General features: G+C 59.7%; 1 protein-coding gene across 5 annotated transcripts in view; it reads right to left on the bottom strand.

Moving 5' to 3' along the window:
• KIRREL1 (kirre like nephrin family adhesion molecule 1) overlaps window positions 1-15,270 on the bottom strand; it is a 90,179-nt gene that overhangs the window by 33,309 nt on the left and 41,600 nt on the right. The window lies entirely within an intron of this gene.

Genomic DNA, 15,270 nt, shown 5'->3' with positions numbered 1-15,270 from the left:
TGGGCTGCTGGAAGGGGCAGGTGTCCTCTGAGCGCCCGCCCCACAGGACTGATGACGAGCCGTGAGAAGAAATTTCTCCAGGGACGGGGAGGGATGCGGCAGAAGGTTCTCCGAATGCAGTGAGCAGAGGAAGAAGGGCAGACCGGAGGACCCTGGGAAATGGGCCAAAGGAGGGAGGGAGGGAGTGATATGGACATGTTGTTCAGAACCCTGACAACTGCACGGAAGACAGACAGGTGCCGAGCACAGGAGACGGGACAGAGCCCGGGGCAGGTGGGCAGTGGTGCAAGGAGGGGGTGGCTCACCTGTAGTGGCCGGGACAGGGAGACGGAGAAGGAGGGGCAAGGGTCGGAGGCTCCAGAACTGAGCTGAGGGACAGCAGGAGCGGGAGTTGGCCCACCACGGCCGGAAGGCAGGGAAGGCAGAAGGGGGGCTGGAGGCCAGGAGCCGGGGCTGATACTGGCAGGGCTATCAGAGGTTTGCTGTCACTGAACAGATTCCAGTCCGTCCAGGGGGGCGTCGGGCAGCAGAGACGAGCCTGGGTGAGCCACGGGAGGGAGGGCCCAGGAGCAGAGCCCGGGAGGACGGAGAAGCCTCACACCAGGCTGTGTTCGTTTCCACACCAACCCCACACACGACCCCCAGCCCACCTCGACACCAACACTAGTTCCAACCAGAACCTAATCCGAGCAGCCATTCAACCCCGAACCCCAACTAGAACCCAGCCTCTCAAATCCCCTCAGTGCCTGCTCAGCAGCAGTAAAGTCATCAACAGAGGTTTAGTGAATCAACGAGTGCATAAATCAAACGTGAACCCCTACCCTTAACGGTAACCCGCTCAGGCCTGACCCCCTGCTGACCCCAGTGCCCGCACTGAGCCTGGGTCAGCCCCAAGCCCTGGCTCTGGCCGGCACCCACCCCAGTCCTGACGGCCACTGTCCCTGATGCACCTTCCCTTCCTGCTTGTGACCCCGCCAGCTCCTAGCATCCTTCACATCCTCCCCCTCCAGGCAGTCCTCCCAGAGGGATTGTAAAGGAAGTGTTGCCTTCCCCATCCCATCCCACCCAGACCAGCCACTCTGGCCTGTGCCCCCCTCAGCTTCCCACACGAGCCCTTCTCAACTCCTTGCTCACTTGTCTCTTCGCTCTGTGTTCTGTGTCCGCCTCAGGACCGGCCAGACGCAGAGGAGAAGCCAAGAGCATGTCCCCGTTGGAGGAGCTCATGAAGCTCCACGGAAGGCTGCATGAAGAGGAGCTTGATGGCTTCGGTTTGTTTCTGCCGCACGCCTCTAGTGAGGTGGTGACAATGCTTCGGGCAAACGAAGGCTTCAGCTCAACCTGGGGACCAAGTCATGGTGGGCATGTGGGCGCACAAATTCTCGGGCTACTTATGGATGCTTACTCTTGTCTGGAAGTCAGCTGTCCAGAGCTTTCTGCCCTTGGAAGAGGGGCTGAACAAGGCTGAGGCTCAGGACGAGAGGACCCTGATGCCGAGCCCCCAGGAAGAGTGAGTTCGATCTCGAGAGGCAACTTGAGCAGACAGAAATCCACGGACAATGTAAATGGAGTCTGAACGTCTTCCCATGCACGGCTGACCCTGGATGTCTGGCCCAGACACAGGGCCTACGGCCCTTCGTGGGGCGCCAGGGGAGGCCCTGAAGTGGGGAGGGTGCCGTGGAGGTGCTGAGCTGCCTGGAGGCCCTGCCTGTCTGCCCCCTGACTCCGGAGTGGGGCCTCTCCCGGGGGGCCCTGCGCCCCACCCCCGGGACCCCAGGGATGAGGCTGGGACAGGAGTGGAGCATTCTGTTCTGTTCTTGCTGCAGCCAGACCTGATTACTGGCACATGTGATGGATGGGCCAGGTTTGGACCCCCAGCGCCGACAGTGGGATGATGGAGTTGCCCTGTCACTCCTTCTCCACGGGAGGAAGCGTCGGGTCCCAGATGTCGTCTGGAACGTGCACACCGTGGAAATGTCTCCAGAACCAAGATTCCGCTCTGACCATGCCCTGAGCATCCACATGCCCACAGCAGCTCCCCGAGTTCTGCCAAAGCAGGATGGGGAACCCAGGTGCGAGAGTCCCTGGGCCTGGGCGGGACCCGTGGCCTCTGGCCTGCTGCTGCTCTTGGGGGGCGCAATCTGTGGGGGGGGGGGTGGAAAAGGCTGCCTCTGCCTGGCTAGGGGCCTCCAGGCATTTCTCAGTGACAGCCAAGGGCCTCGCAAGCCTGGGGCAGGGCAGGGAGGGAGGAGGGAGAGAGACAGCACAGAATAATAATGAAGGGTTTTTAATAACTCGTCAGCTCAGTGTCAGCTGAACAGGAGCGGCAGGGCAACCCGCCGGGAAAACTTCGTGAGGAATTGTCTTCCCAGGAAGTGAGAAGTGGGAGGAGTCAGGAGGACGGGGGGGGGGGGGGGGGGGCCCCGGCCCCCCGCCCCCCCCCCCCCCGGGGCGCTTTCAGTCAGGGCCAGACCCACCGGCCAGAGCCCGCCCAGGGCAGGAGCCGTGGAGGAAGACGTCACAGAGCACAGGCAAGCGCCCCGCTTGCCTGAAGGCGTCAATCGGCTGGAAGGCAATTACGTGCTTATCAAAGGGCTTCTTCTCTTCACCTAACAATTCGCCAGGGGATTGTTGGAAGGAGAGTCATCAGAGTAAGGCCCTGGTGACCGCCTTTCTGACGGCCTCATTTGCAGGTGCGGACACTGAGGTCCAGAGCCCTTGTAGACGGCGGCAGAGCAGGGCCTCTGGAAACCAGAAATCCAGGTCTAAAAACGAGGACAGTTTTACGGAAACAGAATTCCCACATACTTTTCAGGGGCCGACGCGGCAGAGAGGGCAGTATCTGGTTCTCCAGCAGGTCAGGGGTGGGAGTAGCGGCGGAACGTGCGGCCACCCGTCCTAACACTACACGTGTTCTCTTTCCCTCTACTCTTGGCGGGCTTCCTGGAAGCGGTGACTGTGGATGTGGGCTGGGAGATGGAGAGATTGTCTTTTTTTTTTTTTAAGATTTTATTTATTCATTTGAGACACAGAGATACAGAGAGAGAGAGAGAGAGAAAGCATGAGCAGGGAGAGAGGCAGAGGGAGAGGGAGAAGCAGGCTCCCCGCCGAGCAGGGAGCCCGATGCGGGGCTCGATCCCAGGACCCCGGGACCATGACCTGAGCCGAAGGCAGACGCTTAACCATGTGAGCCACCCAGGCGCCCTGATGGAGAGATTTTCCAAGCCTCTGAAGCGATAGGTGGAAAAGGGCTCGGTGACAGGGACAGACGGGAATATTCTAGGTCTGTGGGAAGCCCCAGGAAGCAACGAAGACAGGGGGGTCCTTTCATACACACGTGTGAAAGGCACAGAGGCTGGAGTGGGCAGGCTGGAAGGTTCTGGTCTTGGGAGGTCCAGGACCCAGAAGGCCTACTGGCTCTGAGCAGACCAGCAAAGACAGCTCCCCTCCACGTCCACAGAAGCGAGCTAGCTGGGATCCCCAGAAGCCCCGGCAGCCCGCCCACACCCCGCCCGCAGGAGCAGAGGGGAGGGTGGGGCTGGGACACACGCCCCTACCCCTGCCAAGCTGCGGAGCCCCCAAGGCGGCGTCACCGCTGCCGACACCAGGCGCGTGATGAGGGTTTGATGAGTGAGGGCAGGAGTGCTGGGGGCTTCCCGGGAGCACGTTGCAGGAGACGTGCAGGTGGGGGCGAGGGGTGAGGTGGCAAGGGGCGGCACCTCCAGGCCCTGGCAGGAGGCCAAGTCTGAAGCCCTCCGTCGCTGCTTCAGAAAGAGAAACTGAGGCACCAGGAGCAGTCCCGTGGTCCTGAGGAGCCCTGCAGCGAAGCCGGCAGCCAGCCCCCCAGCCCAGCCAGCCGCTCGGCAAGATGTAAAGTGCTATCCAAACGTGGTGCATTATTAACACTTCAGAAATCATATTTCACAGCCGCCCGCTGGAGCTGGGAAGTGAGTCTTTCCTCCTGCTCTCGGGCGGGGAGTTACTGTAGAGCCCACATGTTACAGCAGGACGTGTGACCGGGGCTGAGAGGGTGGCTGAGGGCGGAGGCCGGGGGCACCCCCCCACCCCCGCCCCGGGCCTGCCTGGCCGGGCAGCCAAGCTGACCCCTGCCTCTCCCACCTTCCAGGAGGCCCTGGGGAGGGCAGGCTGAGCCCACGACCCAGCCCCTTGCCTCCAGGCCACGGGTCCTGCCTCATCCTGCTGGGTGAGGAGGAATTAGAGGGTGGAGGATGCTCCGGCCTGATGGAGGAGGCAAGTCCCAAGGATGGTCACTACTGCAGGGGCTCCCCAGGAGAGGAGGGCCCAGAGCAGGTTGGCGAGGACTAGACTGTGTGTCCCGGGGTGGGGTGGGGGGCGAGAGGCCTCCAGGCACCGGGGCAGACAAGGGAACAGTGTTGACTCACAGTGATGAGCTCTGCCCAGCTGGGAGGGGCGCGCCCCGGGGCAAAGGGAGGAGGAAGCAGGCTGTGAGCTGGGTCCTGCCCCCACTGCAGGACGCCACGGGATGGGAGGAAGGAGGGAGGGAAGGGACAGCCCTGCCCGCCAAGGACAGCACCGACTCTTGGGTAAGAAACAAGAAGGCCCAGAGGTGCATGTGGGAGACGGAGGCAGCCAGAGTCCCTGGCAGCCCCTCACGGGACCCACCCCGCTCTCGCCTGCAGGCGCTGGGCTCTGGTCCCGGTGCCACAGGGTCAATGTGGGCAGCTTGTCATTAGGCAGAGGGAACAGATGAACCAATTTTCAATTAAAACCTTATCTACAGGGTGCATAGATATAAAGGCGGGTAGGTTTGATTCTTTTCTAAGCCAGCCTTCAATATTTGCAGTGCCTGGAAGGAGACGCAGGGAGGGCGCCCCAGCAGCCCTGGCGACATATAAATTCTGCTCATAATTACATGACTTTCAACACCCCGAGATGCCAATAAAGTATTTGCAAGGCCCACAAATGAGCAGAGCGCTGGCATTCCCGAGATGGTGCTTGGGCAGCCAGCGCACGGGGAGGGGCGGCCGCTCCTGCGGAGGGGCTGGGGGAGCCCAGGCTGCTGACAGACGGACGGGGCTCCTCCTCGGCTTCTCAACAGACACCCGCCTTCAGGGCCTGGGCCTCCCAGCCTCTGTCTCTTGAAACCCCCTTCTTGAAACCCCAGCTCTGTTAGAGCCGAAAAAGCACGGGACTGCACAGGACGTGAGTTGTGTCCTTCCAGAAGGAAGTGGAAGAGGCTCCCTCCCCTTCCCGAGCCTGGGTACTCTCCTGCTCCCACCTTCTTCACATGGGCCGGCCAACTGGACTGGGCGTGCCCTTCACACCGGTTCTGAGGGAGGGCAGGTGGCCCCGGGGGGCAAGTACCAGCCCCACCTTCTAGAGCCCGTCTTATGGGGGGCAGATCCCAGGGTGGTGGGCGCCTGGAGCAGGCGGCCGCAAGAGAGCCCACTGGTGTGCATGCGGACGCGCTCTGCTCGAGGCAGGCCCCCCCTGCACCCCATCACGCCCACCTCCACCCGCAGTGCAGGCAGCAGACTATCAGGAACCTCGTCCTCCCGTCTGTCTAGCCCCAGAAGCCCCGCAAGGGCCTCTCTGCAGGAGGTACGCGATACAATAAACATTTGTTGAATTGAACAGAATGGAGGAAGAGGGACGACCAGGAACGCTCACAGCAATTTGGTGTGTGGGCAGATTGCAGTAGAGACGGTAGCAGGAAACACATCGGCTGGAAACCAGAACCGGGTCTGACTCCAGCTCTGCCGTTGCCTCCCTCCTGGGCCCCCCGATGCCTCATCCGTGAAGCGCACGGGCCAGACCGGATGCCTGTTCGGCGCCTTCCACCTCTCGAGATGGTGTGGGTTCTCCGAGGACCCACGGGGCTCTGAGAGCCATTCATAGGAAACGTCATAAGGCGCTCTTGGCACAGGCTTAGCCCGGCCGTGGGCATGCCACTCAGCACTTGGCATGCTGTTGGGATACTCAGAAATTCATTAATAGTAACAGGGGTGCCTCCACCATCCACATAAGAAATCTCGTGACTTGGGTGGAAGGGTTCCTGTCGTGCTGAGGCCCCCAGGCTCCAACCCATTCCTGCACGGACTGCTTTCTGCGTCTGGTTCCCTCCAAACCTGGAAGAACTTTGAACGCTAAACAGTTCAGTTCAATTCTATTCCACACTAATCAGCAACAAGTCTTGGGGACCTACTGTGCGCCAGGGTTTCTACCAAGCACCGCAGAGATAAGGAGATTAATAAGGCATAGCCTTGCTCTTGGGGCATTTATAATAAATAGCTTTAGTAAGAGATAAGGCTCAGGCCAGTCATCGGCTTTGCTGTTTAGGAGAGAAATGATTAATTCTGAAGGTGGGAAGAGGAAAGAGGGACTCTGGGCAGAGACTGTGTAAGGGGCAAGACAAAGCCTCGCACCAGCAGATACGGAGGGGAAGCGATTCTGGGCACAAAGAACATCGGGGACAAAGGCAGGGAAGTGTGTGGTGTGTGGGGGGAATAGTCTGGCGTGGCTGGAGCTCTGGGTATTTGCGGAAGGGCAGGGTGGTCAGGATTAAAAGTGATAATCCCCTTCAGTGTACTTGCTAATGACATGTGCTTGGCAATTATAAGGTGCCGCATTTTTGTGGCTTATGGGACATGACAGGACAGGTGGACTGGGGTCAGGCCGTGGCAGGTTGTTCACTTACCCCCTCTACCCTTCACACACCTTTACCCTACCAGGCGTCAGCCACCGTGCTGGGGGCTGGAGGCCCGCAGTGGGATCCCACTGGCCTCCTGCTCCCCAGGGACCTTACCCGGGAGTACAGACTGTCACGCATGAATGCCGCAGGGGGTGACAGGCACCATGGCAAACTATGGACAGGGCTTCACGGGTGCACAGAGAGAGAAAAAGAGTCCATTTGGCCCGGGGGCGGGGGTGGGCTGGTGACCAGGAAGGCCTCACAGAGAGGCTAGCACAGAGACTAAGATCTGCAAAGTAGGAGGCGGTCCCTAAGCAGAAGACGGGAGCTTCGCCGCGAGGGTGGAGGGCTTCCCACAGGAAGAGCATAAGCATGGCAAGGGCTCGGAGGCAGGGTGTTTGGTGGACGGTGGCATCTGCACGTGGTTCTGATGAGAGAGAGAACACAAGCAGGTTGGTCCTGCTTGTGGGTCGTGGGACGGGCTGGGATTCTGTCACAGTTGGAGAGGAGTAGTGAAGCATGCGGTAGACCGCCCCGCCATCAGCTGGGGGCCGGCACCGCGGGGCGCTGTGGCTTGGCTCCACGAGAGAAATTATGAGGATGTTAGGACAGAGACGGTGGATAGAGGGAAACGGAGCAGGTATGACCTGCATGGAGGACGCAGGATCAGCAGGACCTGGCGGCTGGGAGAATGTGGGAGCCGAGGGGATGGTCTTCAGCTGCGTCACCAGACGGCAGGAAAAGTCAGAATCCTGGAGGGGGGCGCAGTGGGGGCGGCCACCCAAGGTCATTCTGAGGAGTATGGTCCTCATCCTCTGGACCATGGGGGCCACGGAAGGGTGGACTTTAGGAAGACTGCTCTTGCACCCATGGTGGGGGAAGAGTAAGCAAGACGGGAGCCTGATTAGGGTGTGGCCCCCAAAGGGGAGGACCGTGCTCCAGCGCTGGTGCCCTTGTGGCCGGGCGGCTGTTGGCAGCGTTCAGTTGTGAGCAAGAGATGAGATGCACACACAGTCAGTGCTTTAAAGTATTAGCCACGGCTATTACTCCGCGGATGACAACTCTACACCTGCAGGTTATTTGTTGTATGACCCTTCATAATAACGGCTTATCGTCAGATTGCAGGTGACGGGAGCTGTGGTGTCTCCCCCGCTTCAAGAAGGCCGCCCTTCCAGGCAGAGGGAACAGCATGAGCACAGGCTCAGAGGCGGGAAGGCCGAAAAGGCACAGAGTGTGAGTGTGAGCAGACCTGACAGCCGCACCGGGCTGCCTGTGGGCCCCTTGCCCCACCCGGCCAGGCCCCCCACGTCCACCATCGAAGAGCCACGGGGACCGAAGGCAGAGGAGGGGCCTCGGCTCCCAGCAACGCGAGCAGATGTCTGTCCTCCGCCATCAGGTTGACGCTGAAGCAGGAGGAAGGGAAGGCAGACACGACGGAGGGTTTCCTGCTCTCACGTTCTCGGGAATCAAGAGAAGGTAAAATTTTGGACGAGGGAAGATAGTGAGAGCAGGGATAGACCAACTGGACAGTCGCCGTCCCACTGCATTCCCACGTCCTGCAGTGTTACGGCCGGAGGAGACCACAAGATGATGTCACCCGACCCTCTCGTTTCACAGACGGGGAACCTGAGGCCCAGAGAGGCGATGTGGATCCTCCAAAGTCACAGAGCCGGTCGACAGCAACGCCAGGAGCACAGCTCAGGGCTCTCTGGGCTCCGCGGGCGCCATCTCTACCCCACCTGCCACCATGATGGTCCCTTGAACCCTGGGCGCTCTGCACTCTGAGTGCTGAGTGGTCTCTCACGGTTAAGTGACTCCTGCTGTAATCAGTCATACTGTCCTGTTGGCTGGTGGCCTCCACGCCTTTCTCTGATATGCCCGGCCCCTGCGGAACCCGGGACGGAGGGCGCTGGGATTCAGCCTGTACTCTCACCCGGAGGCCGCGGGTGGGGCTCAGCTGCTGCCTGGGGAGCCAGAGCCCCTGGGACCCAGGAATTCCTGGACAGACGCTCTAGATGCTCACTCCAACCACACGTCACACCTGTGCGTAGCCCCCCCACCCAGTTCTGCTCCTGATCCCCACCTCCAGACAACGGCCAAGGGGCCCCACCCAGGGGCTCCAGGGAGCGTTCACCAGCATGCGAGACGGGCTCAGTCCGTGAGAGCCGGGACTCCGGCTCCAGCCCTGTGGCTGCCGTGACCCGAGCACCTTCAGCGCGGAGCCCTGGTCCCTCTGCTCACTGACTCGGCTACTTCTCCACCCACATTCCAATCGGGCACTCACCGCAGTGCCCTCCTCCCTTACCTCGTGCCAGCTGGCGCCGGACACCCCTCCGAAACAGCTCGGTCAGCTAGGTCATGCCTGCCCCCAGCACCTCCTCCCCCTGCTGAAGCCCCATCTTTGCTCCCCTGGCCTATGGCAACCACCCCCGACCGGTTCCCCCGCCCCCAGCTTGTGCCCCTTAAATCCATTCTCCGCACCGCGGCCTGGATGATCTTCCTAAAACACAAATCTACTATCGCCGCCACCCCGTGTGAAACCATCAGTAGCTCCCCAGTGACTTCAGAGGAAGCTCAAATTAGCTCAGGTCCTGCCCAACCTCACTGCTGCTCCCGCATCATCCTCCAGAAACTCCCGCCCCAGCCCTCCACCTTGCAAGCTCCCCTCCCCTGCCACTTGGCTCCCACCTCTTCCTCCTGGGCCGAGGCCCCGCCCTGAGCTCCCAGGGTACTTGCGTGCCCCATGACTAACAAGCCCTGAGGACAGACGCTGTTTGTAATCCATCCTTATGCTTGGCAAGGATGTCCAGCTCTTAGGAGACTCTCAACCTGCTGAATTGAACTGAACCCCAAAGTTAACTTGCTCTTTCTTTTCTACCTCGCCCTACAGATATTTTTTGCTCATTCTGTCTCCTCACTTGCTGACCCAAGTCTTCTTCTCCAGTCCAACCCACATGACCCCCTCTTCCAGGAAGCTCTTCCTGATAACCCCCACTGGAGTTGGGGCCACACCCCATAGCATTTCACCCTTACCTGACACTTCTCTCCCGCTCGTTCCTTCTCAAAGGCAGTCAGTGCTCTTGGTCGACGTCCTGTGATTTCCTACCCCTGCACTTCCCCCTCCAGCTGCAGGATGAGGACCCTGCCTCGGGCCTGTGGCAGCGCCCCACACACGTGTTTGCTGTGACAGGCTGTTCAGGGCCCGTGTCCAACTGCTGACTTGTGTGTTTTATGTTATTTTTGTACGCGAGCAAAGGTGCGCCTCCCTTTCCCTTCGTAGGTGTTTCTCTGCACTCTCTGTGTCCCAATTCGGACGACAGCCCCGAGATCCCTTCCTACTTTGATGTTCAGTGAGTCTGCCGCTGTGAGTTCACCTGGGGCGGCAACTACATCTATTTCTTTGCTCATGGCTCAGCACACCAGAGGCTCAGAGAAATCATGCCGATTTCTGGAAGCCTTTCCTAGTCTGTGCTTCTCCCCTTTCCCTCTCGGGCAGGAGTGTCCAGTGGCTAAACAGGCTGACTCCGTGGCTGGCTCTGCTGTGCAGCCTGGGGCCACATGCTTTACCTCTCTGAACCTCAGTGTGCTCATCTATAAAATGGAGATGATATAAGTATTTCTTATTTCATTTTTGGATGTCTCACACTTTTTGATTTTGGGAACTCGATAGGTGTCATCAGCACCAAGGAGCCCAAGGACTGGAGTGCTGGTGCAGGAAGCCCGAGGAAGTGCGGTAGTAGGGCACTCTAGGGCTCCGAGATCTCCTGAAAGTAAGGGTAATGAAAGGGAGGGTCGGGCCGGCCGGGAGGAGCAGGGAAGTCCTGGGCAGAGGGCAGGAAACTGTGTGCTTCACTCACAGCAGATTACTTTTGTGGGAGCCACACTGGGGAGGGGGCACAGAGGATGGAACCTTCCACAGGAGACCCAAACCCTGGCCCCGAAGCATTCTGGTGTGTGGGTCAGAGCAGGTTATAACTGGCATGGCTGAGCATCGGGCAGCCCTGGGAGGGTGTGCACGCAGGACTGTGAGCATGGTCGTGGCCCCAGCTCCACCTCTGTACTAATTAGGTGGCCTTGGGCCAGGCCTCCTGCTCTGAGCCTCAGTCAACCCGACTATAAAACAGAGCGATCTTGGCGGGGCCCTTGTGAGGATGTGCTCTGTCAAGGACAAGGCGCCACCCACCTCTCCGCCCAGGGTTTTATTACGGCTGTATCTACCTGGCTTAGCCATCCAGAAAATGCACCTGATCACTGAGTTTCAAGTACCTTTTTAAGCCTCGTTTATTTAAGCCAAATAGGCTCTCCGTTACTGGAGACAGCTAGCTAAACAGCTGTCTGTTTAGCCACTGGACACTCCCGCCTCCCCTGAGAGGGAAAGGGGAGAAGCTCAGTGTGTCCTCTGCTGGGGACCACACAGCCTGGCTGCCCTCCACAGACATGGCACACCAGCGGGCGGCGATTTCTCCGCTGGCCCAGCCCCCACCCCACCTCTCTGCTCGGGTCACAGCAAACCCCTCAAGAGCAGTTGCTTCTGGGGTTCTCCTCCCATTCTCCCAGGGACTCACACCACGGTTTCCCTGCTCAAGGTCACCAAGGACCCCCCGCCCCCGGCGGCTCCACCCAACAAAAACCCTCACCTCCTGTTCTCCCCTTGCTCAAAGGGTCAGCAGGATTTGGTACAGCTGACCCCTGCTCCCCGGGCTCGCGGGCCCGGCGCTTGCGCCCGGTCCTCCCTCGCCCCACCTCCTCCCCAGCCCCCCGCTAGCTGCCCACCCTGGTCCTGTCCCTGCCGCCTTCCCCTCAGCGAGTTCCCCGGGCTCGGTCACCCACACCTCCTCCAGCCGGCCCGGACGTCTCGCTCAAGCTCCGGCCATAACCGCCAACCGGCTTACTTCATAGCTGCGCTTAGGTGTCCGACGGGCACCTCACACTTCTCTCCAAAACGGAACTCCTAGTCTTCCTCCCCTAAATCTGGTCCTCTCAGCAAATGACGGCCTCTACTCCTAACATAGCAGCCAGAGTGACCCTGTTGAAACCGAAATTACATCACACTTCTCGGCTCGGAACCTACCCCTCACTGCCCGTCTCATTCAAGGTGAAAACCCAAGTTCTCGTGATTCCGTCAAGGTTCTTGTCCATAATAACCTGTCTGGTCCTTGTCCTGGGTTGCTGGGACAGAGGCTGTGAACCCTTGGGACTTCCCAAATGATAGGAGTGTCTTTGGGCTCTTGGCCCACAGCCGGGTTCGTGGCTCTGGGTGGGGGCTGGTCCTGCGGGTAGATCAGCCATGGCGCTGGAGGGGCTGGGGCTCCGGGCCACGGACACCAGCCTGACCTGCTGGTCTCAGGGAGAGGAAGAGGGCTCGGTGGGTTCCATCCCAGGCCGCTGATTCAATCACAAAACCCCAGTAAACGCTGGATGCTGAGGGGGGCTTCGTGGTCGGTGACCTCCTTCGTGTGCCGGGAGGGAGATGGCCTGATTCCCCAGGGAGAGGACGTGGAGCTCCTCTCCTTATCTGCTTGGCCCTGACTTGTCTCCTTTCCAGTGAAGCTAACTAAGGCACTTTGCCAGGTTCTGTAAGCTGTTCACGGAAACTGAGGGGGCCGTGGTCAGAAGTGTGGTGGCCTGGGGACTCCCACACTTGTTGGGGCTGAGCCCTATACCTGCCGAGTGTGCACGAACTCTGGGTGGTTAACCTCAGGATTGCGGTGCACTGTGTGTGGCCCCTTGTGATTTGTGTGCCTGTACATGCTGCACACGCACGTGCACACACACACACACACACACACACACACACACCTTGCTTCTACCACTTGTTCCCTTGCTCACTTCACTACATTCCTTTCAGGGGATTTTCCTCAAACACAGCAGGAGCCCTCCAACCTCAGGACCTTTGCATTTGCTCTTCCTTCTGCCTGGAACGCTTCCCCCTGCTGTGTCTGCTCCCTCCCTTCCTGATTCAGACCTTGTCTCAAGTACCACCTTCTGAGTGAGTTCTTCCAGAACCACACCACTTATAATCACGCCACTGCTCCACGACATTCTAGATTCCCTTTCGCTTGTTTGATTATTTCTCCCGACACCAATATCCAACTTGCCTTATATTTTACCTATTGATTTATTCCTTGTCTTCTTCCCTGACACGAGCCTTACAGGATCCATAAAGGTAGAAATATCCACACACACCCACCCCGTTTTGCTCATTGCTGTATGTTCAACACTTAGAAAGAGTGCCTGGTACTTTAAAAATACAGAACGCATAAAAATGAGTGTTGTGGTTTCTTGAAGCTTGACCACTGTCCTCCTCTAGGGAAGTCCAGTCGGTCCACTTCCCATGAAACCAGGTATCTGGAAAGGATGGACGCTGTCCGGCACAGGCTCCCAGGACAGTGTGGTGAGCCACCCCTTGCCTGCACCAAGATGACGTCCAGCTCACACCGGCCGAATGGATGCATGACGTTCAGGACAGTCAGCTGGTCATTTGATGTGCATTGTCCCACTGAACCCTCAACACTCACCATCACGGGGCAGATCACTAACCTCGCCTCACTGATGGAAACGTGGAGGGTGAGAGAAATCAAGTCATTTGCCTCATGTCATAAAGCTAGGAAGTTACAGCACTAGGATGGGAAAGTAGGATTAAATCCTGGGTCTTCCAGCCCGGAAGAGCACGACCCCAGCCTCTGCGCAGTACTGCCTCAACGGCAACATGACTGCACAAGCGAGCCACCCCAAGGCCCCGGTTCTTCCTCTAAGAGACGCACCTAAGATCAGACAGGGAAAGCCGGCAGGTGCTCAGCCACACCGCGGGCTGGGCCTTGGCCCGCTGTCATCCACACTGGGGCTCCGTTCACCTTAAGCCAGTGAGGAGTGCACCTTCCCGCCCCTGGGATGGGGCCCCCGGCGTCCACCCAGGAACCACCAGCAGCCAGCAGGCACGGGCCACCAGGGACCCCACAGCTGGTCTTGGTAGGAACTCGGAGGAGCAGGCCAGGAGGCCTCCCCGGGGTCCTGCGGCTCACAGCCCCCTCCCCGGCCTCCCCCGAGCTTCCCCAAGAGGCACACGTTCTGCTCTGTTTCCTCTGCTCCCCAGGCAGGCAGAAGCCTCCTCCACGGCCCCTGGAACTTCATTGTGATGAGGTGCCCGGGCTCCGGGAAGGTGGCGGAGGAGAGGGGCAGTAGGTGGAGAGAAAAGGCGGGAGCCCTGTCTGACTTCCCAGAGCTGCCCCCGCGGGTCCCCTGAACTGTCAGTGTCCCCAGACACGGAGGCCTTTATCCCCTGAAAGGAGGCAGCCAGGCAGAAAGACAAAGGCCGTATCTGATCCCGGCTGGGGCGAGGCCGCAGGGTGGGGGCAGGGAGTGCAGAGGGGCCCAGCGCAAGGTGGAGGGAAACAGAAGCAGGACGGGGTGGCCTGGATCCGCGTGCAGTCCTCCCCGGTGAGAGCACAGGTGCCACCCGGCGCCCTGCGTGTGCCTCGTGTTTGCAAGGAGCTTTCCACACACTCTCTCCCCGCCGTGGATCTACAGGCCCTCTCTGCACGCAGCTCCCGTCTCCCCACTGCCCACCTGCCCACGGTGGGTGCTGGAGTGCCCGCCAGGACCAGTGTCAGTCCCTTATAGGACCTGCAGTGATGCACCGCGAAGAGCCCGTGCACAGCCCATCAGGAAGCGTGAGTGCACCGACCTGACCCCGGGTGGAGGTGAGGGCCTGAGGAGGCCGTGTGCACGGGTCAAGCCAAGGCAGGGCCTGGCACTCGGCGAGCACTGACTCATAAACACCAGCTGGTATGGACCCTTGCAGACTGCAGATTGCTTCCATCCCCAAAACAACTGCAGCAAGCTCTGAGAGCTTCTGTGAAGGCCCTGAACCTTCTTCTTCTCACCTCTTCCCCCAGGAAGAAGCTGTGAAGCAGACAAACTGCCTAACTTCCTCCCCACCTCCAGCTCACCAAACACCTTCCCTTCCATGGCATCCAAGCCAACCCGCTGTCCACCGTGGTGACAGCTAATTCCGGCAGCAGCCTGGAGCTCACAGCCTCAAAGCACTTCCCCCGTACCCCACGACACCAACGAGGCAGCAGGCGCAGGTGATGGAGCGGACATGGAATCTGGTTCTTCTGGGAGAAGATTAACATCAGAATCTGAAAAGAGAGCTCAGAGAGCCAAGAGCAGATGGGGAAGAACTGTCCCCCTCCCCCGGGCTGGGTTCGAGAAAGGAGAGGCGAGCCCCAGCCAGCGGGGCGGAGAGCCCAGACCCCTGTCCCAGCCGGCAGCAGTCTCCCCCAGCCAGATCCTCGGCCTGCTATCACCCCGGCTTGGGGCCGGACCACCATTCCTGGCCCCTGCAAGCCCAGCGCCTTCCTGGCAGGTGTCTCCTAGAGGGCCTGGATCCCCTCCTCCCCTCAATCTGTACCTCAAATTGATTGTCAGTTCCAACTCCAAAATACTTTCTTGAGCTCCCCTGGTTCTAACTCATATTCTCTCTCCTGGACAATCTCAATACCAGGAACCCCTGCCGTACTGTTGACTTGTCAGTGTGAGTGACGGGCATCTGTGCGGACACAGGAGAGCCCTGTCCCTGGCCTTTCGCCCTCTGTCCC

Source organism: Callorhinus ursinus, unplaced genomic scaffold (genome assembly GCF_003265705.2).
Source record: "Callorhinus ursinus isolate GAN/ISIS: 27379988/994484 unplaced genomic scaffold, GSC_fseal_2.0 scaffold88, whole genome shotgun sequence".
In the NCBI taxonomy this organism is placed as follows: domain Eukaryota; kingdom Metazoa; phylum Chordata; class Mammalia; order Carnivora; family Otariidae; genus Callorhinus; species Callorhinus ursinus.
This window is presented reverse-complemented; position numbering and strand designations above follow the sequence as displayed.